Genomic DNA, 20,371 nt, shown 5'->3' with positions numbered 1-20,371 from the left:
TTCCCTTAGCTGAGCCTGAGGCTAGCTGGCTCAGCCCTCAGGCCAGTTAATAAGCCCAGCTAGGCTGTGGCAGAATTGCCTAATTGTCTGGCCCACTGATTGGCTGCAAAGAGCCAACCAGTCTGCATTTAAGCTCAGCAGTAGTGGTAGTCACTGTCTGGCTCAATGTATCTGTCTGCAGCTGTGATCTCTTCTGTGCCTGCTTTGTTCTAAGCCTTCCTCCAGACCTGCTCCTGCCTTGTTCTTGTCCTGCTTCAGTCCTGTGCCATTGTTCATCTTCTGACTGCAGCTCTGTTGAGTGGCTTGCCTTCTGGTTCCTGACTCTGGCTCTGACTCCCAGTTCCTGTACCCAGCTCCAATCACTAGGCTAACTTTTGGCTCTAATCACTAGGTCAGACTGTTCACATCCCAATTCCTGACACTTTGGCCTAAATATTCAAAGCATAAGAAATGAATAGCTAATTTATATTAAAAACAATTGAGAGCATCACCAGCGAAAGTACTTCTAAGAGTTTGGACCAAGTTTTGGTGAAAAAAATGGGATTGTGGTTGAATGACATTTCCCTTTAATTTGTTAGAACTTTAATTTTTTATCTCAGTGCTCTTATAATGATAACAGTAGAATTCTATACTTGGAAACGGTCAATATTGCACGTATTGATTTTATTCAAAAGAGACAAGCTGGTGTACTGCACTGCATTTCAATGTGTAGATTCCAGCGTCTGCTACTCAAGGACAGGATTCATTTCAGCATCTAAATTGCAGCATGCCAAATATGGCATTCCTTTTTTGGTCCAATTTTTCTTAGAAGAAGAAAAATCATAGCTACCTAGCCACAGTGGAATTGACTGTACAGCTGGAAGAAATGTGCCTGTATGTCATTGTGGTTATTACCCTAAACAGAAATGGAAATAGAAATATAGAAGATTAAAAAACAGATTCTGTTACTTTGTTTTACAGAAATTGGCTTCAGGTGAAACAAGGAAACCCAGCCCTTTCATTGTTTCAGCCACTATAGGGTATAGAATAGGTTTCTGAGCCCTGATCTACACTAGGACTTTAGGTCGAATTTAGCAGCATTAAATCAATGTAAACCTGCACCCGTCCACACGATGAAGCCCTTTATTTCGACTTAAAGGGCTCTTAAAATCGATTTCCTTACTCCACCCCTGACAAGTGGATTAGCGCTTAAATCGGCCTTGCCGGGTCGAATTTGAGGTACTGTGGACACAATTTGACGGTATTGGCCTCCGGAAGCTATCCCAGAGTGCTCCATTGTGACCGCTCTGGACAGCACTCTCAACTCAGATGCACTGGCCAGGTAGACAGGAAAAGAACTGCGAACTTTTGAATCTCATTTCCTGTTTGGCCAGCGTGGCAAGCTGCAGGTGACCATGCAGAGCTCATCAGCAGAGGTGACCATGATGGAGTCCCAGAATCGCAAAAGAGCTCCAGCATGGACTGAATGGGAGGTACGGGATCTGATCGCTGTATGGGGAGAGGAATCCGTGCTATCAGAACTCCGTTCCAGTTTTCGAAATGCCAAAACCTTTGTCAAAATCTCCCAGGGCATGAAGGACAGAGGCCATAACAGGGACCCGAAGCAGTGCCGCGTGAAACTTAAGGAGCTGAGGCAAACCTACCAGAAAACCAGAGAGGCGAATGGCCGCTCTGGGTCAGAGCCCCAAACATGTCGCTTCTATGATGAGCTGCATGCCATTTTAGGGGGTTCAGCCACCACTACCCCAGCTGTGTTGTCTGACTCCTTCAACGGAGATGGAGGCAACACGGAAGCAGGTTTTGGGGACGAAGAAGATGATGATGATGATGAGGTTGTAGATAGCTCACAGCAAGCAAGCGGAGAAACCGCTTTTCCCGACAGCCAGGAACTGTTTCTCACCCTGGACCTGGAGCCAGTACCCCCCGAACCCACCCAAGGCTGCCTCCTGGACCCGGCAGGCAGAGAAGGGACCTCCTGTGAGTGTACCTTTTAAAATACTATACATGGTTTAAAAGCAAGCATGTGAAAGGATTACTTTGCCCTGGCATTCGCGGCTCTCCTGAATGTACTCCCAAAGCCTTTGCAAAAGGTTTCTGGGGAGGACAGCCTTATTGCGTCCTTCATGGTAGGACACTTTACCACTCCAGGCCAGTAACACGTACTTGGGAATCATTGTACAACAAAGCATTGCAGTGTATGTTTGCTGGCGTTCAAACAACATCCGTTCTTTATCTCTCTGTGTTATCCTCAGGAGAGTGAGATATCATTCATGGTCACCTGGTTGAAATAGGGTGCTTTTCTTCAGGGAACACTCAGAGGAGCCCGTTCCTGCTGGGCTGTTTTCCTGTGGCTGAACAGAAATGTTCCCCTCTGTTAGCCATGGGGAGGGGGGAGGGTTGAGGGGGTAGCCACGCGGTGGGGGGAGGCAAAATGCGACCTTGTAACAAAAGCACATGTGCTATGTATGTAATGTTAACAGCAAGGTTTACCTTGAAAGAGCGTAGCCACTGTTTTATAAAATGTGTCTTTTTAAATACCGCTGTCCCTTTTTTTTCTCCACCAGCTTCATGTATTTCTCCTTCCCAGAGGCTGGTGAAGATTAGAAAGAAAAAGAAAGAAAAAAAAACGCACTCGTGATGAAATGTTCTCTGAGCTCATGCTGTCCTCCCACACTGACAGAGCACAGACGAATGCGTGGAGGCAAATAATGTCAGAGTGCAGGAAAGCACAAAATGACCGGGAGGAGAGGTGGCGGGCTGAAGAGAGTAAGTGGCCGGCTGAAGACAGGGCTGAAGCTCAAATGTGGCGGCAGCGTGATGAGAGGAGGCAGGATTCAATGCTGAGGCTGCTGGAGGACCAAACCAGTACGCTCCAGTGTATGGTTGAGCTGCAGCAAAGGCAGCTGGAGCACAGACTGCCACTACAGCTCCTGTGTAACCAACCGCCCTCCTCCCCAAGTTCCATAGCCTCCACACCCAGACGCCCAAGAACGCGGTGGGGGGGCCACCGGCCAACCAGCCACGCCGCCACAGAGGATTGCCCAAAAAAAAGAAGGCTGGCATTCAATAAATTTTAAAGTTGTAAACTTTTAAAGTGCTGTGTGGCATTTTCCTTCCCTCCTCCACCACCCCTCCTGGGCTACCTTGGTAGTCATCCCCCTATTTGTGTGATGAATGAATAAAGAATGCATGAATGTGAAGCAACAATGACTTTATTGCCTCTGCAAGCAATGATCGAAGGGAGGAGGGGAGGGTGGTTAGCTTACAGGGAAGTAGAGTGAACCAAGGGGCGGGGGGTTTCATCAAGGAGAAACAAAGAGAACTTTCACACCGTAGCCTGGCCAGTCATGAAACTGGTTTTCAAAGCTTCTCTGATGCGTGCCGTGCCCTCCTGTGCTCTTCTAACCGCCCTGGTGTCTGGCTGCGCGTAATCAGCAGCCAGGCGATTTGCCTCAACCTCCCACCCCTCCATAAACATCTCCCCCTTACTCTCACAGATATTGTGGAGCACACAGCAAGCAGTAATAACAGTGGGAATATTGGTTTTGCTGAGGTCTAAGCGAGTCAGTAAACTGCGCCAGCGCGCCTTTAAATCTCCAAATGCACATTCTACCACCATTCTGCACTTGCTCAGCCTGTAGTTGAACAGCTCCTGACTACTGTCCAGGGTGCCTGTGTACGGCTTCATGAGCCATGGCATTAAGGGGTAGGCTGGGTCCCCAAGGATACATATAGGCATTTCAACGTCCCCAACAGTTATTTTCTGGTCTGGGAATAAAGTCCCTTCCTGCAGCTTTTGAAACAGACCAGAGTTCCTGAAGATGAGAGCGTCATGTACCTTTCCCGGCCATCCCACATTGATGTTGGTGAAACGTCCCTTGTGATCCACCAGAGCTTGCAGTTGAAAAGTATTGAAAAGTACCCCTTGCGGTTTATGTACTCGGCGGCTTGGTGCTCCGGTGCCAAGATAGGGATATGGGTTCCGTCTATGGCCCCACCACAGTTAGGGAATCCCATTGCAGCAAAGCCATCCACTATGACCTGCACATTTCCCAGGGTCACTACCTTTGATATCAGCAGATCTTTGATTGCGTGGGCTACTTGCATCACAGCAGCCCCCACAGTAGATTTGCCGACTCCAAATTGATTCCCAACTGACCGGTAGCTGTCTGGCGTTGCAAGCTTCCACAGGGCTATCGCCACTCGCTTCTCAACTGTGAGGGCTGCTCTCATCTTGGTATTCATGCGCTTCAGGGCAGGGGAAAGCAAGTCACAAAGTTCCATGAAAGTGTCCTTACGCATGCGAAAGTTTCACAGCCACTGGGAATCGTCCCAGACCTGCAACACTATGCGGTCCCACCAGTCTGTGCTTGTTTCCCGAGCCCAGAATCGGCGTTCCACAGCATGAACCTGCCCCATTAGCACCATGATGCATGCATTGGCAGGGCCCATGCTTTCAGAGAAATCTGTGTCCATGTCCTGATCACTCACGTGACCGCGCTGACGTTGCCTCCTCCCCGCTCAGCCAGGTTCTGGTGCTGCATATACTGCTGGATAATGCGTGTGGTGTTTAATGTGCTCCTAATTGCCAAAGTGAGCTGAGCGGCCTCCATGCTTGCCTTGGTATGGCGTCCGCACAGAAAAAAGGCGCAGAACGATTGTCTGCTGTTGCTCTGATGGAGGGAGGGGCGACTGAGGACACGGCTTACAGGGTTGGCTTCAGGGAGCTAAAATCAACAAAGGGGGTGGCTTTACATCAAGGAGTATTTCAGGCAGGACTTCACGGAGGGTTCCAATAAGAAATGGTGCACCTAAGTTATTGTTCTTATTGGAACAAGGAGGTTAGTCTGGCCTCTGATTGATACATGGCTAGATTTACCTCGCTGCACCTTCTCTGTGAGTGACTGCAGCATGACCTAGAGGAATGAGTCCCCTAGACAGGGGAGGGGGGGAAGCAAATGAGTACAAAACAAATCTGGTCTATTTCTTGTTTTGATACACTCCATCTATCTTTTACATCTTTGGCTGGCAGCAGACGGTGGAGAAGGACTGCATGCCATCCACATCTCCTGGCTGCTTGGCAGAAGATGGTACAATACAACTGCTAGCCATCCTCATCTCTTGCCTGCCCGGCAGAAGATGGTACAGTACGACTGCTAGCAATCCGTATTGCCTGCCTGCTCACCATAAGACGGTTCAATAGGACTGACTGCAGGACTAAAGAGAATGACCTGGTCAAGTCACTCCAAATTTAGTCCCTACGCCCATGTCTGTCCAGGCGCTCCCGGCCGACGTGGCCAGGAGCACCTCGGACATGATGATGACGGCTACCAGTCGTATTGCACCGTCTGCTGCCACAAGGCAATGGGTTGCTGCTACTGTGTAGCAATACAGTACCGCGTCTGCCAGCACCCAGGAGACATACGGTGACAGTGAGCTGAGCGGGCTCAGTGCTTGCCGTGGTATGGCGTCTGCACAGGTAACTCAGGAAAAAAGGCGCGAAACGATTGTCTGTCCTTGCTTTCACGGAGGGAGGGAGGGAACGGGGGCCTGACGATATGTACCCAGAACCACCCGCGACAATGTTTTAGCCCCATCAGGCATTGGGATCTCAACCCAGAATTCCAATGGGCAGCGGAGACTGCGGGAACTGTGGGATAGCTACCCACAGAGCAACACTCCAGAAGTTGACTCTAGCCTCGGTACTGTGGAAGCACTCCGCCGAGTTAATGCACTTAATGCGCTTAGAGCATTTTCTGTGGGGGACACACACTCTCGAATATATAAAACCGATTTCTAAAAAACCGACTTCTATAAATTTGACCTAATTCCGTAGTGTAGACATACCCTGAGCTGGTATGCAAATAGTCATACTATGTAGGCATTTGTAATGCACCTATTATGGTAGCATACTGGTACTACACTGAGTGCACTACTTTTCATAGGGAGGGACTAACTTTAAAAAAAAAAAGACTATTTGTACAAAAAGCAGTTTATTTAGTTAATCATTTCCTGATTTCCCTTTGCTAATATTTCAATTATTTGTATTTGACAAAGTCTCCCTGTTAGCCCAGATCCTCCTCCTGCTTGATCCTATCCTGCAGTGAAGTCATAATCCTGTGTGTGACACATCATAGCCCATACTGTAGCATTTTACACCCTTTTCATGGCTGTAAATGACTGCACAAGAAGCAAGGTGACAGAGAATCAGGCCCAATGTGTAACTGTCAACCCATTGCTCCCACGTTCCGTGTGTGAATACGGACATTTTACACAGACCCAAGGCTACCCTCCAGTAGCAAGCAGGAAAAAATGATGGGCTGAGAAGTAATTCCCATTGTCCTAAAATGACTGATTTTTTAACTCAGAGATGACAATAAGAAAACATAAATCCAAAGCCAATATTTCATTATTTCCTTCATTGATACCAGGGGAATACTTTGTACATGGATTACCTCCTACTGTAAGATTATGCACCAAATTTAGACATCATGAACATCAGTGGAGTTTTTCCAGTTTCTGAGGTCTGTATCTCATCAATTACCTCAATACGGTCAGCCATTCAGTGTGAAATTTCATAGACATAATTGTTACACTTGAATTGGGAAATTATATTCAATCTTCCATAGATCACTAATTTCCAGAAAATGAAAACAAACATTTTTTCATCAGGAACACACCAACAAAAGATGGATTTCACACACATTTAAACCTTAGGAAAATCTGATTTTCATCTCAGCCTCAACACAGCCTCCTTTCTTTTGTACCCATTGTTTTGTAGATACAGCTGTACTATTTAAACATCTAGCTACCTGATATCTCTGACATATAAGGCGGTATGACCACTAAATTACATCTGCATATGGTGATACAACTTGGCCAAAGGGCAGCAGGAGAGTGTTAGAAGGGAGCCTTATTCCCTGTAGAGGGAAGAAAGTTTGCTATAGATTAATTAAGGGCTGACTTTCAAAAATTAAGGAAATTAGTTAGGGAAGTGGATTGGACTGAAGAATTTATGGATCTAAAGATAGAGGAGGCCTGGGATTATTTTAAATCAAAGCTGCAGAAGCTATCGGAAGCCTGCATCCCAAGAAAGGGAAAAAATTCATAGGCAGGAGTTGTAGACCAAGCTGGATGAGCAAGCATCTCAGAGAGGTGATTAAGAAAAAGTAGAAAGCATACAGGGAGTGGAAGAAGGGAGGGATCAGCAAGGAAAGCTACCTTATTGAGGTCAGAACATGTAGGGATAAAGTGAGACAGGCTAAAAATCAAGTAGAGTTGGACCTTGCAAAGGGAATTAAAGCCAATAGTAAAAGGTTCTATAGCCATATAAATAAGAAGAAAACAAAGAAAGAAGAAGTGGGACCACTAAACACTGAGGATGGAGTGGAGGTCAAGGATAATCTAGGCATGGCCCAATATCTAAACAAATACTTTGCCTCAGTCTTTAATAAGACTAAAGAGGATCTTAGGGATAATGGTAGCATGACAAATGGGAATGAGGGTATGGAGGTAGATATTACCATATCTGAGGTAGAAGAGAAACTCAAACAGCTTAATGGGACTAAATCGGGGGGCCCAGATAATCTTCATCCAAGAATATTAAAGGAATTGGCACATGAAATTGCAAGCCCATTAGCAAGAATTTTTAATGAATCTGTAAACTCAGGGGTTGTACCGTATGATTGGAGAATTGCTAACATAGTTCCTATTTTTAAGAAAGGGAAAAAAGTGATCCGGGTAACTATAGGCCTGTTAGTTTGACATCTGTAGTGTGCAAGGTCTTGGAAAAAAATTTGAAGGAGAAGGTAGTTAAGGACATTGAAGTCAATGGTAAATGGGACAAAATACAACATGGTTTTACAAAAGGTAGATCATGCCAAACCAACCTGATCTCCTTCTTTGAGAAAGTAACAGACTTTTTAGACAAAGGAAACGCAGTGGATCTAATTTACCTAGATTTCAGTAAGGCGTCTGATACTGTGCCACATGGAAAATTATTAGTTAAATTGGAAAAGATGGGGATCAATATGAAAATTGAAAGGTGGATAAGGAATTGGTTAACAGGGAGACTATAGCGGGTCCTACTGAAAGGTGAACTGTCAAGCTGGAGGGAGGTTACCAGTGGAGTTCCTCAAGGACTGGTTTTGGGACCAATCTTATTTAATCTTTTTATTACTGACCTCGGCACAAAAAGTGGGAGTGTGCTAATAAAGTTTGCGGATGATACAAAGCTGGGAGGTATTGCCAATTTAGAGAAGGACAGGGATATCCCACAAGAGGATCTGGATGACCTTGTAAACTGGAGTTATAGTAATAGGATGAAATTTAATAGTGAGAAGTGTAAGGTCATGCATTTAGGGATTAATAAAAAGAATTTTAGTTATAAGCTGGGGACGCATCAATTAGAAGTAATGAAGGAGGAGAAGGACCTTGGAGTATTGGTTGATCATAGGATAACTATGAGCTGCCAATGTGATATGGCCATGAAAAAAGCTAATGCGGTCTTGGAATGCATCAGGAGAGGTATTTTCAGTAGGGATAAGGAGGTTTTAGTACCGTTATACAAGGCACTGGTGAGACCTCACCTGGAATACTGTGTGCAGTTCTGGTCTCCCATGTTTAAGAAGGATGAATTCAAACTGGAACAGGTACAGAGAAGGGCTACTAGGATGATCCGAGGAATGGAAAAATTGTCTTATGAAAGGAGACTCAAGGAGCTTGGCTTGTTTAGCCGAACTAAAAGAAGGTTGAGGGGAGATATGATTGCTCTCTATAAATATATCAGAGGGATAAATATCGGAGAGGGAGAGGAATTATTTAAGCTCAGTACCAATGTGGACACAAGAACAAATGGATATAAACTGGCCACCAGGAAATTTAGACTAGAAATTAGACAAAGGTTTCTAACCATCAGAGGAGTGAAGTTTTGGAACAGCCTTCCAAGGGAAGCAGTGGGGGCAAAAGATCTATCTGGCTTTAAGATTAAACTCGATAAGTTTATGGAGGAGATGGGATAACATGGTTTTGGTAATTAAATATTCATGGTAAATAGGCCCAATGGCCTGTGATGGGATATTAGATGGGGTGGGATCTGAGTTACCCAGGAAAGAATTTTCTGTAGTATCTGGCTGATGAATCTTGCCCATATGCTCAGGGTTTAGCTGATCACCATATTTGGGGTCGGGAAGGAATTTTCCTCCAGGGCAGATTGGAAGAGGCCCTGGAGGTTTTTCACTTTGCTCTGTAGCATCGGGCACGAGTCACTTGCTGGAGGATTCTCTGGTCCTTGAAGTCTTTAAACCACGATTTGAGGACTTCAATAGCACAGACATAGGTGAGAGGTTTTTCGCAGGAGTGGGTGGGTGAGATTCTGTGGCCTGCATTGTGCAGGGAGGTCAGACTAGATGATCATAATGGTCCCTTCTGACCTAAATATCTATGAATCTATGAATTAAAGCACCTGAAGCCAATTAAAACACCTGAAGCCAGTTAGAGCACCTGAAGCCAGTCACCTGATAAAACCCCCCTGCTTCAATCAGATAAGGGAAGGAGTTGAAGCAGATTGGATTGGAGCAGAGAGCAGTTTGGAGGGAAGCAGAGGAGAGTTTGGAGAAGTGCTGTGGTGGGCTAAGAAGACCAAAACCCTAGGTAAAGGGACACCTGGTTTGTGCAGAGGGAGGGCAGGAAGCCCCACAAGTTGAAGGGCAGGAGGGGGAAGTAGCCCAGGGGAAGGAACTGCTAGTTCAAGTGATTTACTGCTATCCCTAGGGCCCCTGGGCTGGGACCTGGAGTAGAGGGCAAGACCTGGTCCCTCCCTCTCCACTGCCTCCTAAGACACTAGTGGGGCAGTTAATACTCCAGTTCTGGGTGAGAAACAGTGCCCTGAACCCTCCCTAGGAAGGGAAAGTGTGAAACCCATCAAAGTAGTGCTCGCAATTTGTCACAATATGCAAATGACTATGGAAGGAAATTAAGATGATGTGATGAAAATATAGCCCATGGAATGCGGGTGGAGGTATAACAATAAAGAATTCTAAGCGACAAGATAAAAATATTTATATTTAGGGCTGGATTTTCAACCTCTAACAGCATGTATACAAAATTGCACAAGAAAATACATGTACACACACTTTGCATGTGCTAATACCTGTACATACTGTTGCACTATTCTACCACCTGCAAGCACTTTCAAGTGGTGGACAGATGGGTTTTGAAGGTTCCATTGCTTCATTTCTGTGGGTGTAAATTCTAAGGCTTTTGTGGGCACAGATGTTAGACTTATTCAAGAGTACACACGGGTGTTTGCATCTGCCAAGTGGGGGTGCATGAGGAGAATACCTAGGTGCAAAATGTAGCCATTAAAGCATTGTAGAATTATTTGCTAAGAAAACTCCTTTTTTCCCCACAAAAGGAGTACTTTAAATATGTAATATTAAAAATTAATATATTTATGTGAAATAAGCAATATTTCAGCTTCTTCACTCATATAAAAAGCCTCCACCAGTGCATTATATCCACAAATAATTTGGATTTGCAGCCTAACAATAAAAACTCTTTCAACACAAACTGCTCATTCATTATTTGTTGATGTCCCAAAATACAGAGAGTCAGTGTCTATTGTGTTTGAAGCACTAATACTCTCAGATGATGGGGTCAAGGAAACGTTCCAGGTCTTCCTCTACTGAAGGGAGACAACCCAATGTTAACCTGCTATGAAAGAGCTAGTCTTGCAAAGCAGCAGTATGATTATTTCCTATATAAACTAAGAGGCCTTTAATTTCTAAAGACGTAGATCTGGCTCCTTTCATAAGCACTATAAACAAAACCAGACAGACCATTTATTCAGGGATCCTTTTAAGTGAGAGATTATTTTAAAGAGCTCACACATGGAACAGGATTCTGCATTTCATCTGTTGAAATCGTCATGTATAAACCAAAAAAAAAAAAAATCTGATTCTCTACGTAGATATTTTATACCATTCTCATCACCATGGTATTACTGTCCAAGTGTGACAGGGTTATCTCAAACAGAATTAAATAATGGAATTTGGTTTGCATTAATTTCTAATAATTAAGAGAAAAATGATGTGAACATCTGATTTGTGCAGAACAGTGGAAATATTGTTCAGTTCATCCCTTGAAAATTATTGCCCAAGTGAGGCTGTTACATATCAGTGTAACCATAGTTGTTTGCTATGCACGTTCCAGGTGTAGAACATAAAACATAGTAGGGGGCTTGCCTTTTCTACACATTTTTAGAACTGTATATTGGCTACATTTCAGGCTATTTTTAAAACCGCTTTTGTCCTTACCTGCTGTATCTTTTACTTTGTCATGTAACTTCTGAGGAGTGATCATGCTGCCTGGTATTGTGACTATTTTTGTCACACTGCATAAGGCCATTCAGGGAGGATTTTGCTCAAGGTATTTTTTTTTTTAAGAGTCCTCAGCTAGCAATAGCCACATTCACATATATGGTGACAGCATGAATCCAGAGATGGATTTTTGGCAAATCCTTATGGGCTAAATTTATGGCTTTGCCACAAGCCCTGTGAATTAGGCAGCACTGTGTTGCACCCCAGCAGGAGCAGCCTATGAAACAGATGGTGACTCAGAGTCGCAGTCTGCCCCCAGATTTCCCCCTGCTCCAGCTGAGACATACCTTGCATCAGCCCCTATGCCTAATGCAGCATACATCCGCAAGTGTGCTGGTATAGTTGCATTGTCTGGTGCATTGAGAATATTGACCCAAGGCTCTTTCCACTTCCTACCCACCTGTGTTGCATAAGGAGTAGGAGCTCTACTATGGCCTCTCCTTCCTTTCCTCTGTGCTCCCTGCTGCTATCCACAGTGTGGGTGCAGAAAAGTGAGGGTGCGCTTTTCACTACTTTATTCCCCTGTGTGGGAGTGATACATTATAGACCATTAATTTGATCCCTTTATTGGCATTGTCTAAACTGAAAAAATTGAGATTGTGTTCAATTTACCCCTGGTGCGGTGGATTAGCAAAAGATCCTCCACGCCAATTCTAACCTGCATAGGGACTACGCAGAAGATCTTGGGTACAGTGGCCATGTAGAGGAATGGATTACACCCTCCATGAAACCTGTGTTCTTATTCTTCCAACAGTACAGTTTACATCACAAGAAAAATGCCTCTTCTATCTGTACATAACGGTCGCCTAAGATGACATCCTTCCCACTTTTTGTACTTTTCTTTGCTCAGCGTAGGGTTTGATACTCCCTTGACAGGCAAAGATGCTGTCTTCAGCATGGAAATATAAAGAATGTCACCATTTTATGTGCAATTATTTTTCCACACATGGAAAGTATATGCAAGTTTATATTGTTTGTTCCCCAGACAGCTGTGCAATTGTAATTTGGAAATATTGCATTATACACTCATTCACACACAGGGTCAGCCTCAATATTCAGTTATGCCTGCACCTGCACCCATTATATACCTAACTACACTGGCAAACAAGACAGGTAGGTATCTAAAGAGATGCCATCATGGCCATAGTATTAGAGGCTGGATTAAGTCCTGGCTAAAAATCAGGCCTTTTATTTTAGGATTAAAAAGATGTTTAATAGTGCATTACGTACAAACATTTTCTAACATTGGAGGCATTTATTAAAGAACATATTTTGGAACTGTTAAAGCAATTGATCTAGCTCTGTTGAGACAGTGCCTGGCTGAAATTTATAAGGATTGAACCAGGGACTTGATTCTGGCATTTTCTCTTAATCATCATGAAGCTATTCAAATCATGGTGACTGATCACTTATGAAAACTGGCAGAGATTGGTAAAGGGAGCCATTTATGTCTATATGCCATGTTTAGATGAAGCCCAGACAGACTTGCAGAAACAGAAAGCTGTTATCATCTGATCATTGTTAGGTGTCCTAGGCAAATCATTCATGAGCCAATCAAAGCCCTACATATCCAGATACTTTGAATTTTTTTGTGCATTAGATTTAATAAGTCACGTAATATCCATGGGCCTGCTCCAGTTCTAAGTCCACGGGAGTTTAGCCACTGACTTCAGGGAGAGCATGACTGGGATCCAAATTTGCTTGAGTGTCTTTAAAAAGGTACGGCACTGGGCTTTAGAAAAGAAAACAGGGAATGCTTTTATTAAAAACATTTTTTGTTGGGGGCGGGAAAAACCTTCTTTTTATTTCCAGATGTGTGTATCATGTTTGGTTGATGATCTCATGTATCTACGCATTTAAAATGCTTTTCTACTATCCTAAAAATACTTCATAATGAAAGAATAATTTTCTGTAAGATCACATATTAATTTGCTATGTTCTCCATAGAATGCCCATCAGTTATAAATCATTATTATAAAAAACATACAAATATTAGGAAGAATCCAGGAAATGATTTAATTTAAACTTATTCAGAAAGCTAATTTGAAATTAATGGGACTTTTCTATGGCCTATCTGTATCACTGATAACTAGAGACTACTATTTCTCCCATCTACTGGCAACACAGAAAATACTGTTTGTATAAATGAAAATGCTAGCTCCAGTCAATGGCATTTCACACAAGGCAGTAGAGGTTGTATGCAGGAACTGTACATAAACATAATTTAAACAGGTGATGAACGAAACCATATTTACACCAGCATTTGAATTAATGACTCACAAGTCTCACAGAATGTTTTATTTCTATTAACTCAGTAGCACACAGGTCCCTATTGGTTCATTACTCGCTACCTTTTTTCATCCTAAAAGTCATCCAATCTAGTCCCTTTCACCATCATTTTTCACATCAAGCACACATCTGCAGCTATATTAGGAGGAAGTAAAATCTAAGGATTCTTTAAAACACTTCATTATTTTTTAATTCTACACTACAGCACATTAAAATTAAAATGAAAAGCCCCTGCACCTTATATTAATTGATGAGCTTTTCAGAAATTGTCATAATTGTGTGTGGGGTTTTTAATGATTGCTTCGTGTAAAATATCTTTGGTAGCATGAGATCAAAGCAAAGCAGAGATGTCTGCTACAAGATGATAATTCAGGTAAACACACTCAATGGTAAAAATGCAAATGTTCAAATGTGATTGACTTTGCTTCTATTTAATGTTTGTTTTCCCCGCCAAGGCAACGACAAGTTCAAACTAATTCCATACTTGCTATAAAATTAATTTTTTAAAAAATCGAAACAACTATAAGTCAACTCATTTCAATTTTTTTAATTTAACCTAGATCTCAAATGATGAAACACTCCTCAAAGGTTTCATTTTAGTCAGCTTTCTATTGTGCTCCAGGAACATGAGAAGGAAACCAAAAGAAATTAATCCAACTAAGAGTATTTTCAAAATAATTCAGTAGTTAATTAAAGCCGTAACAGATCATAGCATCCCTGCTCCCTACCCTGTCTGACGGCTGCAGTTCTTTCTATGCATACTGTACACCTCATCACATTAATTGGTTCCCACTAGCTAGCCCCATCTAGATATTCCAGAATCAAAGTGAACTTTTAAGGCATTAAAGGCCCTATTCTGATCACACTTGTGCCCTAAATCTAGATTTTTCACATAATATAAACACAGCTATGGGGTGTCACTGCTCTCAGCTACTTACAAAAGCTCATCATTATTATTCATATTTCAGCATGCTCAGAGGTCTCTTGCAGGATTGGGTCGTCTTTCTGCTAGACACTGCACAAGCCCAGAAGCAGACACTGTCCCTGTCCCAAACAGTCTACAACCTAACAACTTGCAGCGAGTGCGGTAAACAACATTAGATGGGAGGAGGGGAGTGAGGACGAGGGTAACATATTCCAATAATGCACCCCTTCTCTGTGCCCCTTGGTGCGACTGGCAGTGGCTGCTGCTGCTGAGCTCACAGAGCTCTTCTTCAGGTCAGTTCTTCTTCCTACATGGTCTGTAACAAATGGTGGTGACCTATGGCAATAGAGAAATAAGAGATAATAATGGTATAACTAATCACCACTAATCATGATCACCACCCCCATTCACACCTCATGTAGTTCTAGTACCATAGCCAGAACTGCAGTTTACCTTACAGGATGCTATTTACAGAATTTACCATTCTGTTACACCCATTGCATTCTTGTATCCCGTAGAAATATTATTCTTCTCCCTGATCCAGGATTCTCTCTGTACAGGAGTACGTTAGAACAAGGAAACGTCAAATGCTCTAATTCAACTGCTTTTAGAAAACAGACATAAAATTGAGACTGTAATAGTGTAAACAGAGAGGTGAAATTACACTCTAGCTGAGAGAGAAATACATAGACACTGAGATTGAGTTATAGACAGCTAGACATTCGTTACATCTGCACTGAAACGCAGTTATTCACAATAATTTATCCACACAGTCACACATACCATTATACTAATTTTTATTTGTGGAAAGCACAGAAATGGCAGGAACTGTCATCCTTACCTTGCCATCCTATATAAACCCTTTCCAGACAAAGGACAAAATGTTTCCAAAGGGTAGTTGAGGATGTCACATCTCAGATGTGACAAGATGCCCATTTGATACCAGCACACCATGGTAGCACACTCCAAGAACAGCCACAGGATGTCTGAAAAGGCTTCTGTGTCACTGACTTTCTTCCAGCAGCCTGATTTAGTTGGGGATCGGTCCTGCTTTGAGCAAGGGGTTGGACTAGATGACCTCCTGAGGTCCTTTCCAACCCTGATGTTCTATGACTACACACATGTTGTCCTGTCACTGCATCCACAGACATTTCCACACAAAAGTATACAGGCTGTGAGGGACACCATACCAAGAATTATAGCAATAATGTTCTTGACGCTTGACCTTAGGTTGTTACAAGGGGCCAAAATGTTGGCCCCTTGCATGTGTAAGTCACACAATCCATGTGTGTGTAAGCTCAAGAAGCTTCCCCCATGTTGCACCCTGCACATATAACAGCTACAGATGCAGTTCCTGAATTTTCCTGCACACAGTTGCTCCGTGCTAGCACTTTCTTCACCTCCTACACAAATATGGAATAAGATGTAATAAATAAATAGATCTTGATTTCACAATCAGTCAGGTTTACACAAGTCGTCTTTCACTAGCACCCTAGATGTCAACCTTCTTGTTTCATTCACCACAGGACATCTATAAATCACAACAATCTGTGCAGATGAAGCTGAAGAAAAGGGCATTGGCCACTATCTCAACAGGTAAGTACAGAGATCATTATAATATTTTACAACGCCAATGATAGAGTGATCTGCTGGCCAGAGAATATTCGCCATCCAAACTATCTGCAAATATACCAAGGGCAAACACTAACCTCCAGGGTGAAACATTAAACAACTCCTGGTTTCCCTAGCAGAAAAGGTGCAACCTGACCACAAAGTAGTGGCTATGACAATGGTATAAACCCACCAATCCCAGCTCAAAATATAAGATATAGAGTATGGTCAGTTACAGAAGTTGAGAAACCAACTGCAACAGTCCCATGGTTGTCATGCAAGCCAAAGAACTTGGGATAGACCAGAGGAGTCTCATCTACAAGGACACTTACTTCACTCAGAACAATAAACCAAGCAACTTGTGCTACCCTAAATCTCAGACAGACCACATCTGAGCAGCACAGTGATCTGCACAAAATCACTAGTCCCGCTTTAATCCCACTGTGAGATTCATATACAAAATGGTCACACTTAACCATTCTACTTTTGGTGTAGGAGACTTCCTTCATTGGAGGCAGTATGCAAATACCACCTTCATGATCCTCCCTCACTTCAAGCTGAATTTTGCCTCTAGCTAGCTGCAGACACCTGTGTCACCCCAAGCCTTACAGTGTCATCCAACAAGGTTTTAGCTCAAAAAGCTTGAAAGCCTATCTCTGTCATCAGCAGAAGTTGTTCCAATAAAAGATATTACCTCACCCACCTTGTGTCTCTAAGGTTTTAGTTACACATGTAAACATGGGGCTTTATAAAAGTTACCATCATATCTGTCTTCATAACCAGTGACTTTGCATTAATAAGCATAATCTTAAAAGAATCCATGCTGACACCCAGCACTGCCAAGAGGAAACACATCACAAAGCCATCTGGACTGAAACTAATCACCTCAATGGAAGTTTGTACAAGGTACACAATCTTTTCCATTTATTAAACTATCGCCTTCCAAAGGATAAAACTTATTGATTACAGGGAAGAAATTGGGAAAAGATTGTCAGTTATATTTAAATTGTCACGTTTAAATTTCCCTTTTTTTGTCTGCTCTGGTAAACTCAACTGGGTGGGAGCAAGACAATTTGAATTTAAGTCAAATGATTAAATCAATAAATAATGGAGAAGGAGGTCCCACTCTTAACGGACTTCACATAGGATCACGTTTAGTAATAATGGTGTGGCCAATTTTCACAATTGTATTATGTCTCCCATGTTGCTTGTCTTAAATCTGCAGCTCCTGGAATCATGTTGTTATCTCAGCTTTCATTTAAAAGATTAAAGTAAGTTTCTAACTCTCATGGTTGCAGAAAAGGTTGGAAACATGACTCAAGTAGATTTTAAAGGATCACAAAACAAAAGACACATAAAATTAACCCAGAATGTTTATCTTAAAACTCATGAGATTTAAAAAAAAATAACAAACCATCTCCTTATTTTTGAGGCCTGACGTGACTTTTGAATACTTGAGGTTGGCAATGCTGCAACTAGCTCTTTTCTAAACCTGCTTGGAACTGGCTAAGCATTGCTATTATGCTGATCAGTCTCCATAATTGTTTAGATGGGCTAAATCCTTATGTATTAAATCCCACATCATATTAACATTTTATTTATTGTATTGTGGTCTAGAGAAAATTACTATAAAGTGGGTGGATCACTGGTTGAAAGACAATACTCAAAGAGTAGTTATCAATGGTTTGTTGTCGGAGGGTGTATTTAAGTAGGGTCCCACAGAGGTCTCTCCTGGGTCTGGTACTATTCAACATTTTCATTAATAACTTACATAATGGAGTAGAGAATATGCTTATAAAATGTGTGGGTGACCCCAAGATGGGAGAGGTTTCAAGCACTTTCAAGGACAAGATTAGAATGCAAAATGACCTTGGCAAATTGGAGAACTGATCTGAAATGAACAAGATGAAATTCAGTAATTACAAGCACAAAATACTACACTTAGGAAGGGAAAATCTTCACAAATACAAAATGGGGAATAACTGGCAAGACAGTAGTATAGCTGAAAAGAACATGGGGTTATTATAGATCACAAGTTACATGTGAGCCAACAGTGTGATGCAGTTGTGAAAAAGGCTATTATAATTCTGGGGTGTATTAAAAGGAGTGTAGTATGTAAGACATGGGAGGTAATTGTCCTACTCTACTTGACGCTGGTGTGGCCTCAGTTGGAATACTGTGTTCAGTTTCGGATGCCACACTCTAAAGGCCTGGCTATGCTTGCAAATGTAGAGCGCTTTGAGTTAAACCAGCCTTCGTAGAGCGCAGTAGGGAAAGTGCTGCAATCTATCCACACTGACAGCTGCAAGCGCACTGGCATGTCCACATTTGTGGCACTTGCAGCAGCATTGGGAGCGGTGCATTGTGGGCAGTTATCCCACAGAGCACCTCTTCCTGTTCTGGCGTTGTGGCTTGTGGGAAGGGGGCAAGATGTGCCGGGCATTCTGGGTCCTGTCCCAACACCCTGTGATGCATTGGTTCAATGAATCCCAGCAATCCCTCTGCTTCTGTCCACAACTGGCGTCATCTTTCAAACTTTTTTGTACTGCGCGCTCTGTCTTCCCTTTCAATCTGCGGGAATGGAGCCCTAACTGCTGAGGAATATGCTGATGAGTCTCACCAGCACAACACATTTGGCAATCAACTTACTCCTTAAGATCCAAAGTGACAGTGAGGACTCCAACGATGATATTGACGTGAGTAACGCATATGACACGAGATTGCTTGTGGCATTCGTGGACATGCTCACCACTGTTGAACAGTGCTTTTGGGCTCAGGAAACAAGCACTGAGTGGTGGGATCACATCATCATACAAGTCTGGGATGACGAGCAGTGGTTGCAGAACTTACGGATGAGAAAAGCCATTTTCATGGGACTGGGTGAGGAGCTTGCCCGCACCTTGCAGCCCAAGAACATGAGATTGAGAGCTGCCCTGACAGTAGAGAAGCAGGTGACTACTGCAATCTGGAAGCTGACAACTCCAGACAGCTACCGATCAGTTGCTAACCAGTTTGGAATGGGGAAGTCAACCGTTGGAATCGTATTGATCCAAGTTTGCAGGTCCATTAATCACATCCTGCTCAGAACAACCATGACTCTGGGTAACGTGCATGACACTGTGACTGGCTTTGCACAAATGGGTTTCTCTAATTGTGGAGGGGCAATAGATGGGATGCATATTCCATTTCTGACACCAGCCCACCTAGCCTCCGAGTACGTTAATCGGAAGGGCTATTTCTCTATGGTTCTCCAGGCACTTGTGGATCACCGTGGAGGTTTCATTGACATTAACACAGGCTGGCCTGGAAAGGTGCATGACGCACGCATCTTTTGGAACACTGCAAGGAAGCTGCAAGCCAGGACTTTTTTCCCAGACCAGAAGATCATCGTAGGGGAAAACGAAATGATCCATTGTGATCCTTGGAGACCCTGCTTACCCTTTAATGCTGTGGCTCATGAAACCCTACACAGGGAGTCTTGACAGCAGCAAGGAGCAGTTCAACAACAGGCTGAGCTGGTGCAGAATGACTGTGGAGTGTGCTTTTGGCCATTTAAAGGGCCGCTGGCGCTCTCTGTATGGGAAGCTGGACCTGGCCGATAACAGCATCCCCGAGGTTATATCTGCGTGCTGTACCCTCCATAACATTTGTGAAGGGAAGGGTGAAAGATTCACTGTGGCATGGAACTCGGAGGTTCAACACCTGGAGGCTGAATCTGAACAGCCAGAGAGCAGGGCTAATAGAGGAGCCCAGCACTGGGCTGCAAGGATTAGGGATGCCTTGAGGGAGCAATTTGAGGCTGAAAGCCACCAGTAAAGTCTGGTACCCTGCATGGGAGGAAAGTGCAGTGGTCCCAATGTTAGCAGGAATCTGTGTTTTCTACGTATGATGCACTGACTTGCAGTGCCTGTTTCTTTCCTGGGCTAAGGTATCTTTTACATTATGCAATAATAAAGAATGTTTTCAAAGCAAAAAAAATCCATGCAATGAAAAGAAAATGGATTTATTGAAAAGAAACCCAACTGCTTGGGAAATACAAAGGGCAAGGGGGTGGGGTGGGGAACGGTACAATCACAGGTTTGCGTATGTCCTGTCATACTCAGCCTTCCTGTTTGGAGTGCTGTGCAATGAGTGCTGCACTTCAGGATGGCTATACTGCATGGTGATG

The sequence above is a fragment of the Chelonia mydas genome, chromosome 5 (genome assembly GCF_015237465.2).
Source record: "Chelonia mydas isolate rCheMyd1 chromosome 5, rCheMyd1.pri.v2, whole genome shotgun sequence".
Classification (NCBI taxonomy): domain Eukaryota; kingdom Metazoa; phylum Chordata; order Testudines; family Cheloniidae; genus Chelonia; species Chelonia mydas.
This window is presented reverse-complemented; position numbering follows the sequence as displayed.